The 19,417-nt window shown below is 37.3% G+C and overlaps 1 long non-coding RNA gene across 1 annotated transcript; it reads left to right on the forward strand.

Annotated features, from left to right (window-relative positions):
* Nucleotides 1-374: 374 nt before the first annotated feature.
* On the forward strand, nt 375-18,567 carry LOC140000037 (uncharacterized). Its single transcript, XR_011805358.1, has 3 exons — nt 375-1,028; nt 15,612-15,808; nt 16,374-18,567. It is a non-coding gene; the product is annotated as an uncharacterized lncRNA (long non-coding RNA).
* The last annotated feature ends 850 nt before the right edge of the window (nt 18,568-19,417 follow it).

Here is a 19,417-nt window from a genome sequence, read left to right on the forward strand (position 1 = left end):
TTGAAAATTGGGATAAGTAAGAGGGAGGAATGAACTCCTATCTGTTGGCAATATACAGTCACAATGCATTCTTACATTTGTGGATTAAGTCATCACCAAAAGCATGCAATTTCATCAATTAAAAGTGGATAAGAACCTGACATATCATAGATTTTTGTCCTTAATTTACATTTTTAAATTATTTTCAAGACTAGTCTTTTCGGACTGTTCTTAATTAATAAAACAACTGGCTTTCCAAGACCACCCAGGAAGAGTATCTAAAGTAAAATAACATTTAATTGAAAACACACCTACAAATCAACTTATAGTATAAAGTTAATAACATTTATATTCAATAAAGTTGGAAAATTGTAGATATTGCAGTATTTTCTCTAAGCTCACTAGCTGGGAATTGACCTCCCAGCAGTACATTCTTGATACAATCTGTTAGGTTTGCTTTTCATTTTCAATTTTTATAATTTGATCTGAGTCTCTGGACAACTTCAAGGCTCCAAGAATAAGTTTACCCAGCATAGTAGCCTGTAGTGGGTTTACGTGGCAAGGTTTTGGTAGCAGGGGGCCATAGGGGTGGTTTCTGTGAGAAAGATCTAGAAGCCGCCCCATGTTTGGGAAGGGCCCCGTTGTTTTCCAGATCTGAGCCAATAAGCGATGTTGTTTTGCGCCTCTGTGAGAGCATATTTAAGACAGGGAAAAAAAACGCTGCGCCACACAGCAGCCGGGAGAGTCAAGGGAGTGAGAAACAGCCTTGCAGGTGCCAAGGTCAGTGTAGAAGGAGGGGGAGAGGTGCTCCAGGCGCCGGAGCAGAAGTCCCCTGCGGCCTGTGGTGAGGACCATGGTGAAGCAGGATGTCCCCCTGCAGCCCATGGAGTACCACGGTGGAGCAGGGTTTCACGCTGCAGCCCGTGGAGGAGACCACGGTGGAGCAGGTGGCCCTGCACCGATGGAGGCTGCCGCCTGTGGAAGACCCCTGCCGGAGCAGGCCCTGGGCCGGACCTGTAGCCCGTGGAGAGGAGACCACGCAGGAGCAGGTGATCTGGCAGGAGCTGCTGCCCGTAGGGGAGCCAGGTTGGAGCAGTTTTCTCCTGAGGGATGGACCCCGTGGTACGGACCCATATCTGGAGCAGTTCTGGAAGAGCTGCTGCCTGTGGGAAGCCCACGCCGGATCAGTTCATCAAGGACTGTATCCCGTGGGTGGGACCCCACAGCACAGGGGACGAGAGTGACCGAGAAGGAGCGGCAGAGAAGAAGTGCTGTAGACTGACCATAACCCCCATTCCCCCGCTTCCCCTGCGCCGCTCGGGGGGAGGAGGTGGAAGAGGGTGGATGGGGGGGGAGGTGCTTTTGGTTTCTTTCCTTTGTTTCTCACTTCTCTAGCTTGTTAGTAATGAGCAATAAATCTTACTATCTGTCTTCTTATGCTGAGTCTGGTTTGCCCGTTACACTAATTATTGTGTGATTTTCTCGTCCTTATCTCAATCTTTGAGTCCTTTTCACATTTTCTCCCCATTCCTCTTTGAGGAGGGGGAGTGAGAGAGCGGCTGTGGTGGAGCTCGGCTGCCCACTCGAGCGGAACCACGACATAGCCTTATTTGCCATAAGCAAATTTCTTTGTGTTAGTAACTTTGCACATCATAATCTCCTGGAAGTACTGAAGAGGAAAATAAAAGGCTTCTCCTTGAAGATTTGGTTTGTGAAGGATTACATTCCAAAGAATTAGTACTTTCATCGTGTCAGAGATTTATTTCATGAACTAAGCAAATTGCTGTTATTCCTGGACATGGTGTCATGATTTGAAGATGTAATCTTCATTATTGATTAACCCCAACAGATGGTATGACCCTTTGCAGTTGCACATAAGAAAGGAAAAAATATAGGTCAAACAATAATTTGCCTTTTGGAATTATTTTAAATGCTTCTGTTAGCTTTTAGTATATCAACATTTTATTATCTGTAGCAGAATTAAGTGCCTTACTTCCAGATGCAGTCACACACAGTAATGTAACAGACATCTTCTTACAGTTTTCAAAAGAAATGCTATTGTCAATATGGGTAAGAACTTATTTTCTGACTTTTAGTAAAGTCAGCTTAAACAAAAATGCAAAAATACACAAAAAATACTGAAAACAATAGGTAACCTATACTATAATTAGATCATGATTGAGTCTGTACTAGAAACCTCTAGTAGACAGAGGGGAAAAAAACAAGCAAACAAACAAATGAAAACAAACCAAAACAAAACAAAACAAAACAAAACAAAACAAAACAACAAAGATAACTTCAAAGACAACTTTATGCCAGGAAGGCATATGCCACTATGGCATTATTTGAAATACCTGAATATCTGAAATGACTGTATGGATTCACTCTGAAATTAGCACAACTTTGACTCCATAGGTGAAGATTTAATCCAGAATCTGATGTGCTGTACTTTTTGTGTTGTGGCAGACAAAAGTTAGTTAATTCCTTTTGTCTGATAGTTACCAAATCTATCAAGCCTCCAGACTTAGATTCTTGTGGAAAAAAAAGTTTTGTGACTAGACTTATATATCTCAACAGGATACAGAGATAATATATTGGACATACAAATGAGATGGTTCTTTTGTGTTTTTCCCCAAAATAATAGCAAGAAACAAATCAAAAGTATTTATAAATTTACGAACTGACCGTCAATTTGAAAGATTTGAAGAAAAGAGGGAGATTACACAATTTTATATTTCCAGGACAAAATACTTATGATATTCTGTTTTAAAAACCATTAACAACATGACCCATGGGTACTGTCAGTCTCTTTCCTGAACAAGCAGTCTCCATGGTATCTATCAATGAAGTGGGTCCTCTATGCTTAAATTCTAACTTCAGCTGAAATGCATTATAGTTTAACTACAACAACAACAACAACAACAACAACAACAACAACAAAACATTAAATATTCAAATATTCATATCCTCCAATGCCTTACCCGTATGCAGAAATAGGATTCCTGGTACATGCAGTACATGTGAGGACCCCAGAACTTATTTCATATTTTTAATTTGCCTTAGATAAAAAAATCTGTAATGTACTCTGAGATAAGAAAGCTAAAATAGCTAGCTAGGAAAGGTGGTGTCAAAGTGAGTTGCACATTACTGATTAAACAGATGCTGAAGCAGTGCTTTGTCTTTCACTCAGTTTATGATACAACAGATGATATTGCTCTGTGATCTTTAATGTTGTTCCTGCATCCTTACAAATATTTCCTGCCTAAGATTAAACAGCTTATTTGCAAGAAGCATCTATTTTATCTGTTAAAATTCAAGTAAGCTGTATTTTTGTCAAGGTGACCTTGAAGTATTCATTAGGGAAGCTACCCCTTTTCTTTACATCTTCCAGGAGATGATATAAAACAGCCTGTGTGCTCATATACTGTCTGTGCTGTGTACATTTAACACATTCTGAATAGACTTGCATTTATGGCAATTATGTATATGTAGAGGTGCTACTGTCATGACCACACAGTATATTCATTCTGTACAAAATCCCACAACAAGGCAGCAAACAAGAACTGTAGGTATATCTAAAGTGGTAGAGTATGAGCGTATTTAAGGCTGTAGTCTCTTTTTTTAATCCTGGTAACACCATTTGGAATACAAGGAGTTACTTTTTTATTGGTATTGTCATAATAATTGAAAACATATTCAAGTTAAGTGAACACTTAAACTGTCAAAAATTCAGCTTGTCCTCTTACAGGGTTTGGTTAACACATTCATTTATTTTCTGCAAGCTGATACTAATCCAGAATGATTTAGAAGCAGAAAAAAGATTTACTCACAGCTGAGTCTTTCTGAGAAGTTGCACAGTCACTGGCATACAAGTGTTCCTTTGTACTCAGTTTAGCAATGTTGGAGTTGTTGTGCAATGTAGAAAGGTTAGAACATTCTTGTACAGAAAATTCCATAATTTAACCCTGTGGGCTATGTTGTCTGATAGCAATGCTACCCATAATAGTTTTGCTAGGATATTGTCTTGGAAGTCTCTGTATTTTATTCTGATGAAAGACTGGAAATACCAGAGATGAAATTCTTTTGAGTCTATCAGAAATTTTCACCTATAGAAAACCAACAATAGAATTCTTCACATGAGGCTGTCAAGTCCCAATTAACTTACAGTTTTTAAAGTTTTCAAGGATGGGTGGTTCTCCCAGTACTTCTTTTGGATGCAACAAACAGTGAAAACCTTGATATGCCTAAATGTCTTGTTATGGATTGAGAATCTTTTTTTTTTTTTTTTTTTTGTATTTCTCCTTTTTTTGATATATATGTAGCACCATCAGAAAAGAAGAATCTGAGAAAAGTTTTCATTTACTACAGGAAACCATTTGCCATTCAGCCATTTGCTGTATGACTGTATGACTATCCTTAAAACTTTTACTAATGATTTAAAATTTGTTTAGATTTTAAAAATGATCTTTGTGTCCCAAATTTAAAAATGCATACAGAAAGAGAATAGTTATCTTTCAGTTAGAGAATTATAATTCTATATCATTTTGTGAATATCTGCACAGTTTGCCTCATCTTCAATTTTCTGTCTTTTGTCAACCATTCATCTGCAACTTATTGGAGGTGACAGCAGGCTCAATTAACAGTCTAATAAAACACCAACAGCTGCTTTAACATTGACTAGACATTGAAAATGATGGGTCCAGCTCTTTCTTATGTCTTCATAATCCTGTAAACCAAACATCAGATGAACATGTACCTAATACTAATTAAATAAAAGTACTGTTAAAAATAACCAAGGTACCCAAAACATTTCCTTTCTAGCATCCATGATCAGAATTATTTATTAAGAGTTTGAGCATTACAAACTAAATCATTTAATCAAAATATTTTTGGAATTATGACAGAAGTAGTCAGACATTAAATGTGAAGCTTTCTTCCTCCAGTGTCTGAAGGTAATTAATCAATGTGGCAAAGACCTGGGTGCAGAAGATGTATATCTCACCTTCCAGTGATTAGTTTGTCAAGCCACAAGATCTATGAATATACTTATCTGACCTGTCAAAAGGATATAGTACAGCCTGAAAAGTCATCATCAAATCTGATGTAGCAGAAAATTTCTAACTATTGATTAGATTCAGACATTCACTCTAATCTGAACATGTACTTAGGTGCATGAATAGGTCAAGCAGTCTATGAGTACAAACCAGTAATACTGGAATCTTGAGTCAGTAAGTTAATATGCCCCTGAGTACCTCAAATTATTTTCTTCTGGGATGAGTCCTAAAGAGAAAGGAGGGTTAGTGTAAGCCTAGAGTAATAGACTGAGGCTGCGTTCATTTTAACTACATCATCTCTCTACTCTTTAGCATCAAGTCTTAAGCAATGTAGCAGGTGCAGGCAGGTATTTCAATTCTTCTATTCATTATTTCTGAAAATAAATTGAACAATACTAGGACTCTAAACTCATTCATCCATAAAAAAATGAATCAAATTTCTGGTATCAGGATGACCTATGGTGTGGGAGAGGTTAAAAAAATAGAGAAAGCAAATTAAAATGGGATTTAACTAAACCTTCTGTCACTTCTGTCAGAAGAAGCTTAAATGAAAATATATATAAATATTCTCTGAACTCCCTGAAACTGCTGTGCAAAATATACTTGGAGCATTTTATTCTGAAGGGAGAACTTTTCTATGACTTTTGTAAGAACTTTTCTCTTTGACTCTTTATTTTTTTTTTTTTTTCCTAAACAGTGGAATATTGTGCCTACTAAGTTCACTTTGGAAAGCGTTGTCATCATAAGGTTGCTTGTTGTTGTTGATGATGATATTAATACAATTAATAGAATTTTCAGTAATTTGGTTAGATAAAATATTTTTAGGGGATGTGTCCACAATTTTTGGAGATCTTTTTTCAATTGACTTTTGAAGTTATGTTTAAATTTATTTTTTTTGCTTAATATTTCACCTGACCACTAATTCCAAAGTTGTTCTGTTATTTAAATAAATACATCACTAAAAATATTTTGTTTATTCCAAAATGAACTTTTTTGGTGATGCTCATTTTTCTGATAGACACTGACTGTGTTTACAGTCAGCCCCAGAAACTAAATTAATAACTACTCACTAACAAGCTGCCAAACTAAAACCAAACAGTTTGTCATGGACAATAGGGGAGTGGAGGAGAAGGAGGGAAGCCAGGAATGGAGCCTGTATACATTGTACAGAGTGATAAAGACTTTTGGTATACAATTTATTTGTGATGATGTTTCCAGGAAAGCCAAAGATTGTGCAGACTGCTGGAGGCATTTTTATACAACCTACTTTTGAATCAGCTTCTTCTGTGAAAGCGGACTGAGCACAAGTCTCTACACTTCCATGAACACCAAAATAAAAATAATGCTCTTCCCTTTGTATGTCTAAAGATTCCATGGCCTTTTAACTCCCTCACAAAGGAGTCTGTTAGTGACAAATTTGTGCCCTAGATGGATTGAAACTGAGCTCTTTATGTATTTATTTTGGGGAACAAATCTTTGTAAAACAGCTGGAGGCTAAAAACTAAGATAAACCTCAGACAGAGGTAGTTGTTTAGAGTAGCATCTGTACTAGCATATGTCAGAAGGACTTAAAATTAATTTATTTCAGTTATTTAGACTAGTAATGTCAGTGAGGGGACTTTATTAAATAAGGAAATAGAATATGGATTTCAGAGCCCATCAGTTCAAGATAACTATCAGACTGATAATCTAAACATATTTAGGTCAAGGTTGGATTATAAATTCAGAAACAACTTCTTAATAGAGTATTTCCCTGATGATTCCTTTCCTTCTGACTCCTACTGAGTCTGCATCTGTTCCTTCTCTAAGTAGACAGAACGTGGAATAGATGCAAATATGTTGCAGTTTGTTGATTAAATTCTTGTCTGTGTTTATCTGTTGGAAGCCTTATCATCAGGCAGTCAATTTAATCAAACAATAATCTTCAGTCAATGGTGATCTTTTCCAAAAACTAAATCCATGGGCCCTACTGCATCCTGTTTTTGTCGAAGACGTATCTCTTCATGGAGTTTAATACAGTTGTTTAAAAGATAGAGAATTATTTGTAGTAACAGGCAGTACTACATGTAAGATTTTAGCCCTGTCCCAAGACACCAAAGATTTTATTTGGGAATATTTAACATCCCTTGTGCATGGGTCAGAATATTATTCATTATGTTACTGAGATTACCCATGCACGAACAAATCAGCTTTTTTTTTTTTTTTGCAAGTTTAGTGTTTTATTCTGTTGATGTTTTCTTAGCTGAGCCAACCTAAATCTGTCATTTTACACTCTCTATTACACCCATGATTAAACAGGGAGGAAAAAAGGCTTTCTTCCTTTCCCCTTCCACTAAGAATTTCTCTAATATTAGATAACATAATATTTCAGCCTTCATAAAAATAGGCAAGTTGATGTTAAAAAAGAAAGAAGAATGCTTTTATACTCACATTAGAAGCAAACAAATTGTTTTCCCACAGTGAGAGCTAGTCATGACAATAAGAGTGTGAATTATATATATAAGATGTATCCTTTTTCTCAAGCACTTGAAGAAAACTCAAGTTTTTACTGTTATCTTGAGGGCTCTTATCTTCTGGACCGTCCTCCACTTTCTCCTCAGAATCTACTACATGTGGAGAAAAATTGAATGATTTTCACCTTTCTGGGACTAAACAGACAACACAAATTTTCAGGTTTCTTTCTTTGTCTCATCAGGAAGGAGACAGCTTTCTAATTTTTTTATTTTTTATTTTTCCTTAAAAACCATCCTCAATGAAACACCACAATGTGCCCCAGACAATCTATTCTAATATTTCACTAGCTGTTAAATATTTACCCTAATACAGAACTTTGGCTATAATTGCTATGATTTAGCCCACTGCTTTTTGTAATATTCAGACTGATACAGAGAAGAACATCTTACTTGTTCAGCATGATTTGTACCTGAACACTGCTGTCATATGACACACTGATCTTTTCATCTTTAATTTGAACATCCCTGTTTCATTCAATCTTTCCTGTAGGTCAGATTTCTAGATCTCTCTGCAGTTTCTCCAGGAGTTTGAGAAGGTTCTTGAAGTGCTGCCAAAAACCAGAGACATACTCATTTGAGGGCTTGTCAGTGCAGAGCAGAGCAGAAAGATCATTTGTCTATATAATATCTGTATTTTTCATAACAGCACGACATTGGCGTGCCCATGTTGTTCTTGTGATCCACCATAACCTGTAGCTCTTTTTCTACAGGACTGACATCAGTATAGTTCAATTTTCAATTTTTCAGAGCTTTTTTTATTTCCCCCTTTCCACCCCCACCCCCCCCTTTTTTGTTGTTTTCCCCGGTGTAGTTGATTATACATGCCTGAGTGACAGCAATGTATTTCCTGTACTGATTTTTTTTTTTTTTCCACACCAATTTCCCAAGATTGTCTTAAAATCTTTGTACATGTTCCTAGCCGTCCTTCCAACCTTGGTGCCATCTGTAGATTTCACAATAATATTCTCCAGCCAGACATTATTAAAGTTATTAAGTAGAACTAGACCATGACAAGTCTTAAAGAAATCAGCATAGTATGTCTCTCAATATGATAGTGAAAACATGTTATTTGAACATACCTTTTTTCTACTCATGAGACATCTTGTACCTAGCTAAAATACTTTTTTTTCCACTCAGGACCCCCAAAAGCTGCTACTAGGTATATGATTTCAGCTATTCTATTCACTAAGCTACTTCAGGTAATTGAAATTTTCAATAATTTTGATGTCAGAATCTTCATATCTCTAGTCTCTAACTCAAGGTCATTTGTGCAAAATCTTTGTCAGTAGAAGGATGCATGCTTAAATGTTAGCAAATTTGAAGCTTATGTTTACTTTTTCTTCCTTTAATAAAGCTGTTGTGGGGTTATGGAAGTATAGGATAAACAAAGACCACTTAGAGAAACTTAAGAACTGAAGCTTTATTTTCATAATGAGGATTTAAATGTGTAACATCAGTGTAGATAATAATAGAAACAAAGATTGTAGAATAAGAGAATCATAGAATAATACATTATGTAGGTTGCTTTGAAGATCATCTTGGTCAGTTACTCAAAACATCAATAATATGACTATGCACTAGGCTGCTAAAAGCTTTTTGCAAGTCACGTTTTGAAAGATTTGAAGGATAGAGATACCATAACCTCTCTGCTAAGCTGTTGCAGAGTTTGACCAAACTTACTATCCAGAATTTTTTCTTATATCTGACCCGGTCCATCTTATTGCAGCTTATGTCCATTGCCACTTCTGTTTCTGGTATGCACCTAAAGGAATTGTTTTGCTTTGTCTTCCCTATAACCACCTGCAAGGTTATCGAAGACTACACTGGATTTCCCACTGCCCTGTTTTCTCCCAGTCTCCTTGTGCATAGTGCAGCCTGACCCCTTTTGTTTTTGATACCAGTGCAGTGGAAAGGAGCTCCCTTCCCTTCCCTTCCCTTCCCTTCCCTTCCCTTCCCTTCCCTTCCCTTCCCTTCCCTTCCCTTCCCTTCCCTTCCCTTCCCTTCCCTTCCCTTCCCTTCCCTTCCCTTCCCTTCCCTTCCCTTCCCTTCCCTTCCCTTCCCTTCCCTTCCCTTCCCTTCCCTTCCCTTCCCTTCCCTTCCCTTCCCTTCCCTTCCCTTCCCTTCCCTTCCCTTCCCTTCCCTTCCCTTCCCTTCCCTTCCCTTCCCTTCCCTTCCCTTCCCTTCCCTTCCCTTCCCTTCCCTTCCCTTCCCTTCCCTTCCCTTCCCTTCCCTTCCCTTCCCTTCCCTTCCCTTCCCTTCCCTTCCCTTCCCTTCCCTTCCCTTCCCCTCCCCTCCCCTCCCCTCCCCTCCCCTCCCCTCCCCTCCCCTCCCCTCTGTTTCAGAATCCTGCTGTGTGGCCTCATAGATCTAGCACTAACTTTATGTTCTTCTCTAAAGGACTTCCTCAGCCCCAGAATAACTGAATGGGATTTAGACTGTAAGTCTCAAGAGAGCTTTGTTTGATATTATATTGCATGTTCTGTCTCCTGTGACTTTTATCTGTTTAATTTTTAACTTTGGTCTTAGAACAACCTTATACTCAACTAAAAATCTAAGATGACATGGAAGTGCTGAAGTGAACACAATAAAACCAATATGCCTGAAATAAACTGAGAGTACAAGTAACTGAATTTCTTCTTACTTCTTTTATATCCCATGACTCCAATATTCAAACAACCTTTATTCTTTAGTAAAACTACTCTATGAAATATGAAAATATTACTCACTCTTTTTTACCTGAAAGGAGCAGAGCAAGGAAGGGTAAATGGCTCAGTCATAATCACACAGGAAGTCACTGGCAGAGCACAGACTTGAAACAAATCTTCTCATGGCTTCAGTGACAAATCCCATGAAACAGTCTTTGCTTCAAATAACTGAAATATAATTGTCTCAAAAAACGTAAGATTTGTAGATTCCCAAACAAGATCAAATACTGCAATTCAACCCCCATTAAATCTAAAAATTTTTCAGTTTGGACTAAATGGAACAGCAATGAGATTTATATACATAAAAGGAGGATAGTCCTTAAATGAAAAGAAAAAACAAAAACGAAAACTAAAATGGACAATACCTTTATCTAAAAACAGATTAGATAAAAATAAATGAATGAAAGCTGGATTCCAAAGCTTAAATATACTTAAAATTATATCAGGAATACTGTGAAAGTTTATTTTCTATCAAGGCTTACTAAAATTTTAGCTGTGTCATACCCTAATTTACTTCTACAATTATCTGTAGTATGAATCTCCAACATCTGATGTTCTGTGAACTTCAGACAGAACCAAAACTTTTCCACCCAACTACCATTCCTGTTTTGGAAGCTAGAAAAAATGTATTTAGAATGGAAGGTTTGATGGCTTCTTGCCTCTGTCCTCCCTCATCTGTTCTTGTTGTAAGAGTAACATATTTTCTATTCCATTTCTAACTTCCCAAGGTTTCTTCTTCTACCAATGACTCTGATATCTCTGAGATCTGGTGTTTCAGCATTTCACCATTATATGGAGAAAGAAAGTTTTTGTTTGTTTGTTTTTCAATGAGGATTTATTTATTTATTTATTTCATGTCATTTAGACTGTTATCAAAGACATTTACCAAAGTCTATACAACCTTTATTGAATTAAAAATATTAGTCACTTGAACTGTCTTAAATATTTAGACTAGCTATTATTTTTTAGATTTATTTAAATACAGTCATGGTCTTGCCTAGCACAGTAAATAATACTAGATGAAGTCCTAGCCCTTTTGAATTTTAGTGGATTTGTAATACAGTATATTTTTAATGTTACCAACAGTATTTAATTTTTTAATTTCTTCTTCGAATTTCTGTAGGTAATGGAGCTGGTAAGAAGTTTCCTCTCAAATGTAATCACTTTGCAAGACGTCTTAGGGAGTTAAGTATGCAAATCCTCCCCTCACCAGCTCTTGAGTCTAGGCTAGAACTTGATAATGCCCGCTTCAACACTTAAGGCACCTAATTCCTCTAGACTACTATTGTGCTATGTTGTGCACAAAACCCATGCCTGGGTTTTGGGAGCTTTTTGCCCTATCTTTTTCAGCAAACTGTAAGAGTCTGATTTATTTCCTCTATTTCTTCTCTACTCTTTCAGACACTATGTATCATCTGACAAAAATAACTCAGAAAAAAAAAAAAATATATATATATATATATATATGCAGAAATGACTATTATAGTGAATTTTTATATTAAAAAACATTCTTCAGATAGACAGTGACCTACAATTACTTGACTGCTGACTTCTTATTTCTTTTCCAGTTTGAACATTGTTCTTTGTTTCTTTTATTTCTTTCTTTATTTCTTTCTAATATTTATTAGGTGTCTTCTGCCCACTTATCCATTTGTCCATACCTACCAGGAAATAACTGCCATGGCTTCCTTGCTAATACATTAGAGTTAAAAAAAATAGAAAGCACTGATACAGTAATATAGTAAAGCTGTTTAATTATTGATGTTTTCTTGTTATTATACTTACCTCACCTTTTGAATCAAGAACAGCTGGAAGACTAAACTACTGAAGTAAGCTATTCGGATAAGTAAACAAAATGATGCATAAGTACTAAAATATAGTTATGAAAATGTTACTTTGGTTTTATGGCTGTGTCTGTATGGCTATCTCTAATAATGCTTTAATTATTTATATCTTTCTTCTTGACTGATATATTGAAACATTTCAATGTTTAGTTAAGGTAATAGCAGATGTACAAGTAAAATATGTAGAACATAATATAAATGTAGAACTTAAATTTCTTTGCAGTAGTTAATTTTAATATACGGATTTAAAAAAAATCTCAAATTTGGTTTAGTTAACTATTAATAGTTAGGAAAGGAGTATGACAGATAAAGATTAAATTACAACAAAGTGACTTATGTGAAAAAATGTGTCAACTAAAAATTAAATAAATACAAACCAAAGTCACAACAAAACCCCACACCACCAAAAACAAGTCCCACAAAACTAGAGAACGCCACTGCTTTTTAGATTCCTGAACATATAAAACACATTTTCATCTTGTTGTGGGTCCTGAGAATTACTTGAGCTGAGACATTACATTTTAGAAGATTGTTAAAAGTTTTGCTAAAGTCCTGTTAAAATAATGCCTTGGATAGTGGATATTGGTATGCATCTGTTTCTATTTCTCATGCACTTCCAGGAAGATCATTTCCATGAAATCTGCATGTGGTTACATGCAACAAATATTTCCAAAAGTCTGTCAAGTATTGCTATGGTTTATTGAATTATAAAGTTCTAAGCAAACATCCTCTGAAGCTTATAGGGGTTGGCAATGGACAGGAAAAAACGAACAGGAAAAATCAACTAGACAGTTGACAGAGCAGGCAAGGAAGTTGGAGGGGAAAAAAAGAACAAAAGATATATTATACTTTATAGAGCTTTTAGCTGCCCCCAAAAGACAGATGTATGATACGAAAGCAGGAAAATTGCACAGCCTGAGAATAAGCATACTGCTTATGTCGCTTAAAGGAATCCACACTTCAAAATCAGTCCACTTGCTTGTTATGAATCCTCATCATGATCATTAACAATTTTCTCATTCTCGTAACACAGTTTCTCACTGTGGTAGCCTTGGTTGATGGTTAGATGCCCACACAGCCATTCACTCACTCCCCATCCTCAACAGGACAGGAGAGGTGGAAATGGGAAAACAAACAAACAAAACCAAAAAACAATAATGAGAAAGCCTGTAGGTTGAGATATAGATAGGGACAAAGAAGGGACAATAGATAGGGTCCAAAGAAGGGCGACGAAGCTGGTGAGGGGCCTGGAGAGCAAGTCCTATGAGGAGAGGCTGAAGGAGCTGAGCTTGTTCAGCCTAGAGAAGAGGAGGCTCAGGGGTGACCTTATTGCTCTGTATAAGTACCTTAAAGGAGGCTGTAGCGAGGTGGGGGTTGGCCTGTTCTCCCATGTGCCTGGTGACAGGACGAGGGGGAATGGGCTAAAGTTACGCCAGGGGAGTTTTAGGTTGGATGTTAGGAAGAATTTCTTTACGGAAAGGGTTGTTAGGCACTGGAACAGGCTGCCCAGGGAGGTGGTGGAGTCACCATCCCTGGAAGTCTTCAAAAGACGTTTAGATGTAGAGCTTAGGGATATGATTTAGTGGGGACTGTTAGTGTTAGGTTAGAGGTTGGACCCGATGATCCTGAGGTCTCTTCCAACCTAGAAATTCTGTGATTCTGTGATTCTGTGACATTGCTTACTGGTTACCATCACAGGCAAAACAGTTGCAACCTGGGGAAAACTAATTTAATTCATTGCCAACTAAAACAAATTAACACAGTGAAAACAGGAACAACAATAAAACCCACAAACATGAAAACACTACCTTTCCTCCCTGTCTTTATCATGTCTTCACTCCAGACTACCCTGCCCCAGAGGTGCTTCTACTGAAGCCTTGAAACCTGCACCTAATGCACTCACTGATTTTGACTTTATACTGTATTCTGTTTCATGTTATTTCATTTTTTTTCCTGAATGTTTTTCTTTTCTTTTTTTTTTTTTGAATTTTGATTTTTTTTTTTTTTTGAATGAAAAGAATTTTCATTTCTTTTTCTGGAGTATTTTTCTTTTTTTTTTATTTATTTTTTTTCTGTAAGTACAATGCCATCAACACAAAAATAACTGTGAAGATTAATATTTTTTACACCTAGAAAAAGAATAATTTTAAGACTTTAGAATAAAAATACTTCTGCCAGTGTAACTATTCAGATAATACACAAATATTTGTAAATATCTGAAATACCTGAATAAATCCCCCTTCAATAAGGAGTACATCATTAATGTTAGGTAGACTAAAATCAGAACTTTTATACTAAAATGTAAATAAATCTGAATTGTTAGTGTTAAAAGGAAACACTTTGTGTATATGTATACATTTAAACACACAAATAGATGAGTCAGTTAAAACAGCTTTATTTTAGTGATTTCACAAACCAGGGTTTCTGAATTTAACAAAGGTTTTAAGATATGGATGAAAGTTTAATGATGAGTTTGTGTTTTTTTTTCACACCAGTTCACCTGCCATTACAAGTCACTATCTACAAGCTTGGAATTAAAATGATCTTTTGAGTAATCTTTGAGTAATCTTCCTTGCTTCCATGCTCTTATTTCAGTTCTTATATTTAATGGATTTAATTAGCTTTTAGGACTAACTTCCATTGTGCTATCATTTCATCCATTCAAGGGAGACGATAGTACCCTTGTACTATCGATATTGCCCTGCATGATAAAGTCTCATACTCCAGAGTCTCAAAGTGCAGAATTGTGAGTAGCTGATTTTCTTTGTCTTTGAGAAAATAATAATAGTAAATAATAATAATAACATTAAGAATAAGGTTAGTTTTTCTTTGAATTGTTAAAATTGATTTTAATTGTCTATTTGATGGGATTTTCCAGGAAGCTGAAAGAAAGACACTTTTACAATATCTAGAGTTACAATGCTGGACATCTTGGAAAAGTCTGATGCTTTGAATTATTTTTGTGACAAGACTTGCATAACATTTAAGCAACATGTTAAGTAATGTGCAACAGAGGTAGAATGAAAATCATTATTTATTTATTTACTTAGATATAAGATTCTAAATATATTTGCTGAGTAAATATAATTTCCTGAAACAATTCCAGGAAGCAGGTATTTAAACAAAAGTTAGGCTTTAGGATTGTCACAGTTGATGCTCAATGCTAGCAGTAAGCCGTCCACTTCTGGAGGAGAAATGTTAGTCTCAGACATGCTCACAGATTCTTGGTTTTATACCTTGAAAGGGATGACAAACAAAACTTAGTGTCTATAGCCTTTCTTCCTAATTATCTATCTATCTATCTATCTATCTATCTATCTATCTATAGATATACATATATATTATCTATACCAAGGCTGTAGCTATGTTCCTAAATAAAACATGAATTAGAATCTGTTCTTTCTCTGGCAGTTTCTTGTCTATCTTTTCCTACTGAGAAACGAACTAAAATGTTATGACAAAAGAGTTAAGGTCATGTAACGTGTTTTTTTTATTATTTATTTGTTTTCCTTAAAGTCTACAAATCTGGGATTCTATCCACAAGTACCCAGTCTTACATGGATGTCCTCAACCACTTAAAGAGAAGAAGGAGGCGGAGGTGGAAAGCCATGCATCAGTACCAAGCCAATGATTATATGGAGTATCACATTCCCTGAACTCAACTGAACCATCTTACCAGAGATGCAACCAAAGCAGGCCTCGCTATGTGGCAGGTGTGTGAGGGTGAGTGTGACTGAGTCTGAATGACTGAGAAAATGTTCCTAACATAACTTGACCTACTTAATAAGTTAAACTTAGAGTTATCACATTTCTTAGAGTTTATTTCCCCCTCCTCCAAGAAAAGAAAATAAAAAATCCATAAGATAAAGAAGGCATTTCCAGAGACAATTCATCTTATTTGAAGATGACTCGCTTGAGTCAAATAGGGTAGAAAACTCCTGTGATGTGTTTCAGTTTGGGAAGGTGGGGGGAGGGATTGAGTTGTTATAGTGTTGTTTAAGAAATGATAGTTATTACTGGTTATAGCTTTCACATCACCTATGAGCTCTTCCTTGTTTTTAAGTAGCAGATCCAGCAGAGCACCTCTTCTCATCAGCTTCTCAATCATTTATACTAAGATTTTGTCTCCAATGTACTCCAAAAATTTCATGGATTGTTTGTGACCTGTTGTGTTGTTCTTCCATCAGACATCACAGTGGTTAAAGACCCCCATGACCTAGGGACATGAGGCTTTTTCCAGTTGTTTGAAGAATGTCTCATCTATTTCTTCCTGATCAGGAAATTTACAGTAGATGTCCACTACATCATCCATGTTGGTCTGACTGCTAATCCTGGAACAAATCCTGACCCATAAATTCTTAACTGGATTGTCACCCATCCCAAGGCGGAATCATCCCAAGCATCCCACCAACTTTTTCACATAAAGGCAAGTCCTCCTCACCTTCTTGGTCCAACATTTTCAAAGAGCCTATAACCCTTCATTGCAGCATTCCAGTCTTATGAGCTATGCCACCACATCTCTGTGATCCTAATGAGAATGTAGCCCCGTAATTGAACAAAGACTTTAACTCCTCTTGTTATTTTCTATGCAGTGGTTGTGAGTATACAGGTATCTCAGAAAGTGACCCAAGCACACTCATTCTCCAGAAAGGGCACAAAAGTTTTCCCAATAAGGCTGATCCATAGGCACTTCCTTGTTTACATGTCTACGGCTGAGGTGATTCTATTTCAGCCTTTTTTTTTTCTCTTCATTGTCATATCCTTTCTGTTTATATCACCCTGGGCTGTTTGCTTGTTTACCCCCTGGACCACTTCCTCACTTGATTGTTGAAGAAGTTCTCCCTTCCCATTAGTTCTAGTTTAAAGCTCTTCTTAGTAGATCAGACTTTTTGTTGCCAATTTTGTGGGCAAAAAATAATTTTGCCTACTTGGATGGATCCTGTGACTTCCAAGAAGCTAATGATCTTCAAAGAGGATCCTAGTCATAGAAAGGAAAACCTTTATACCTAATACTATCTGCACAATCATTTACCCAACATGTGCATGCAGTTACAGCACTATGAACTCACTGGGATCACAGAGACATGCTGGGTTTATTCACACAGGGTTGTGTCTGACATTGGTTTCCCTAACCAGGTCTGACACTGAACCCTTACCTTGGGCTGAAATCCCAGCCTGGCCTCAGCCTCAGGGGGTGTCAGATACTCAGGGCTGGAGCTACCACTGGCTGCACCCCAGTCTGCCCTGTTCCCTGGCTGGGGTGGTGGAATGTGCCCTGGCAAGACCCTGCCCTGGCAAGACCCTGCTTGGGGAAGCTTTGATACTCCCAGCCTTTGTCCCCCAGTCCTCCACCAGCCCCTGTGGTGCCCTGACAGTACTCCACCTGGAAGTCTGTGACAAGTCAATACTTCAGGGGTTTGCACTGGGACCTCTCCAGTGCACTCTTGTCACGTTTGCAGGTGACTCCAAGTTGGGTTGTCCAGATACAGTAGAAAGCAGACCTGTAATCGCAGAGAAGGAAGAGTGAGTGAATGGGAACATCATGAAATTCAATTAGTATAAATGCCAAGTTCCTGTCAAGTCCACATGGGGAAAAAAGAGCCCCTGCAATGACACTGACCGAGGAAAAAGGGGCAGGGGAGCAGGTACATGGAAAAGGCCCTGGAGTGGTGGTGGGCAGTGAGTGAGCCCATGGTGTGCCCTGACAGCAAATGTGGTGAAGAGCTCCTGGGCTGTATGGATGGGGTACACAGGAAGGAAAAGACCTTCAAGATCATCTTGTTCAACCATTATCCTACTATCAATGTCACCCACTAAACCATGTCTCTAGGCACCAGGTCCAACCTTTCCTTGAACATCCCTTGGTGATGGTGACACCTCCACTTCCCTAGGCAACCCCTTTTGGATGCTTTACTACTCTTTCTGAGAATTGTTGATATTTCAACACTGAGTCAAGTTTTGGAAACCAACACAGAAAAGACATGGACAAATTGGATGGAGCTTTGTGAAGCATCCACAGACTGGGGAGGCTGGAACACTTGCTTCATGAGGAAAGGCTGGTGGAGCAAGGTTGGGTCAGAATGGAAAAGGGATGGGTTTAGGGCACCATCAAGCAGACTCCCAGCATTTATGAGAGGTCAACGATGAGATGAAACTGGGCTTCTCATAGTGCTGCAAGGTGGGAGTGTGAGAGATAATGGGCACATGTAGACACAAAAGAGATTCAGGTCAGATATAGGGGGAAAATATTTCCCCAGAAGGACAGTAAGATAGTAGAGCAGGTCATCCCAAGAGGGTGTGCTGCCTCTGTGCTTAGAGCTTTTCAATCCCTGAGCATCCCCGAGCAGCTTTGTCTGATCCGAGAGCTGGACCTACTTTGGGCAGGAGCTTGGACTGGAGGCTTTCAGAGGTTCTTTCCTGCCTGAATTATCCTGTGATGTTATGATTCTAATGCAGCAATGTATACAGGAGAAGGCAGTACGTTTTTTCTTCCTTACAGGTTTATATATTTCATATAGTATCTACATATTTTTCATATGCATATAGGGTAAAATAATTTCATTCAATATAAGAAAAGATTATAAATTAATATTTTGGCTACCAGTGAGCATATTTTTTTTAATTACTATTGCCGTTCACAATACTAACTTGTCATTCAGACTCTTGTAATGAAAACCATTTGTTGAAGTCTTTTTCTGGCACCATTTATTATATTCACTAAGCTTCAGAAAATAAAGCTTCCCCAACAGCAACATCAGGAAAATCTAAAACAGAGTGACTTGGAAGTTGATTTGTAGATATTACAGCTATTTTGAAGATTTATTTGCATTATGTCATTTCCCAGCCAGCACACCATGTGCCTTCATTACAAATATACTTGTTGGGCTGTGCTGAAAATATTCCCAACCTAAGTCCAAATTAGATCCAAATGAGATCTCTTGAGTGTAGTGAGAATTGCAATGAAGGTCCCCAGCTATAAGGAATATGTATAACAACATCCGGACAATAATATTCACTCTGGAAAGTGCTAAGAATTTAGGTTTATTATGCCTCACTGGGCTATAGTGGAGGACAGAAGAGAATATATCAGAAATTAAGGCAAAGCTGGAATATAGAAGAAAAAGCTACTGAAGAGAGAAAACATATGTTCTGAGAAACTATTGTGCAATATTAACTGTTAGGTAAAAACGCAAAAATGACAAAGTACTTTGAGCATATTTCCAAGAAATTCAAGAATTAATGGGAACAGCTAAACCAAAATTATGTTAAGCAGATCAGCGTTAATTTCATTACAGTCAGAGAGGTTTGTATTCTTACAGAGG

This window comes from Anas platyrhynchos, chromosome 1, assembly GCF_047663525.1.
Source record: "Anas platyrhynchos isolate ZD024472 breed Pekin duck chromosome 1, IASCAAS_PekinDuck_T2T, whole genome shotgun sequence".
Lineage (NCBI taxonomy): Eukaryota > Metazoa > Chordata > Aves > Anseriformes > Anatidae > Anas > Anas platyrhynchos.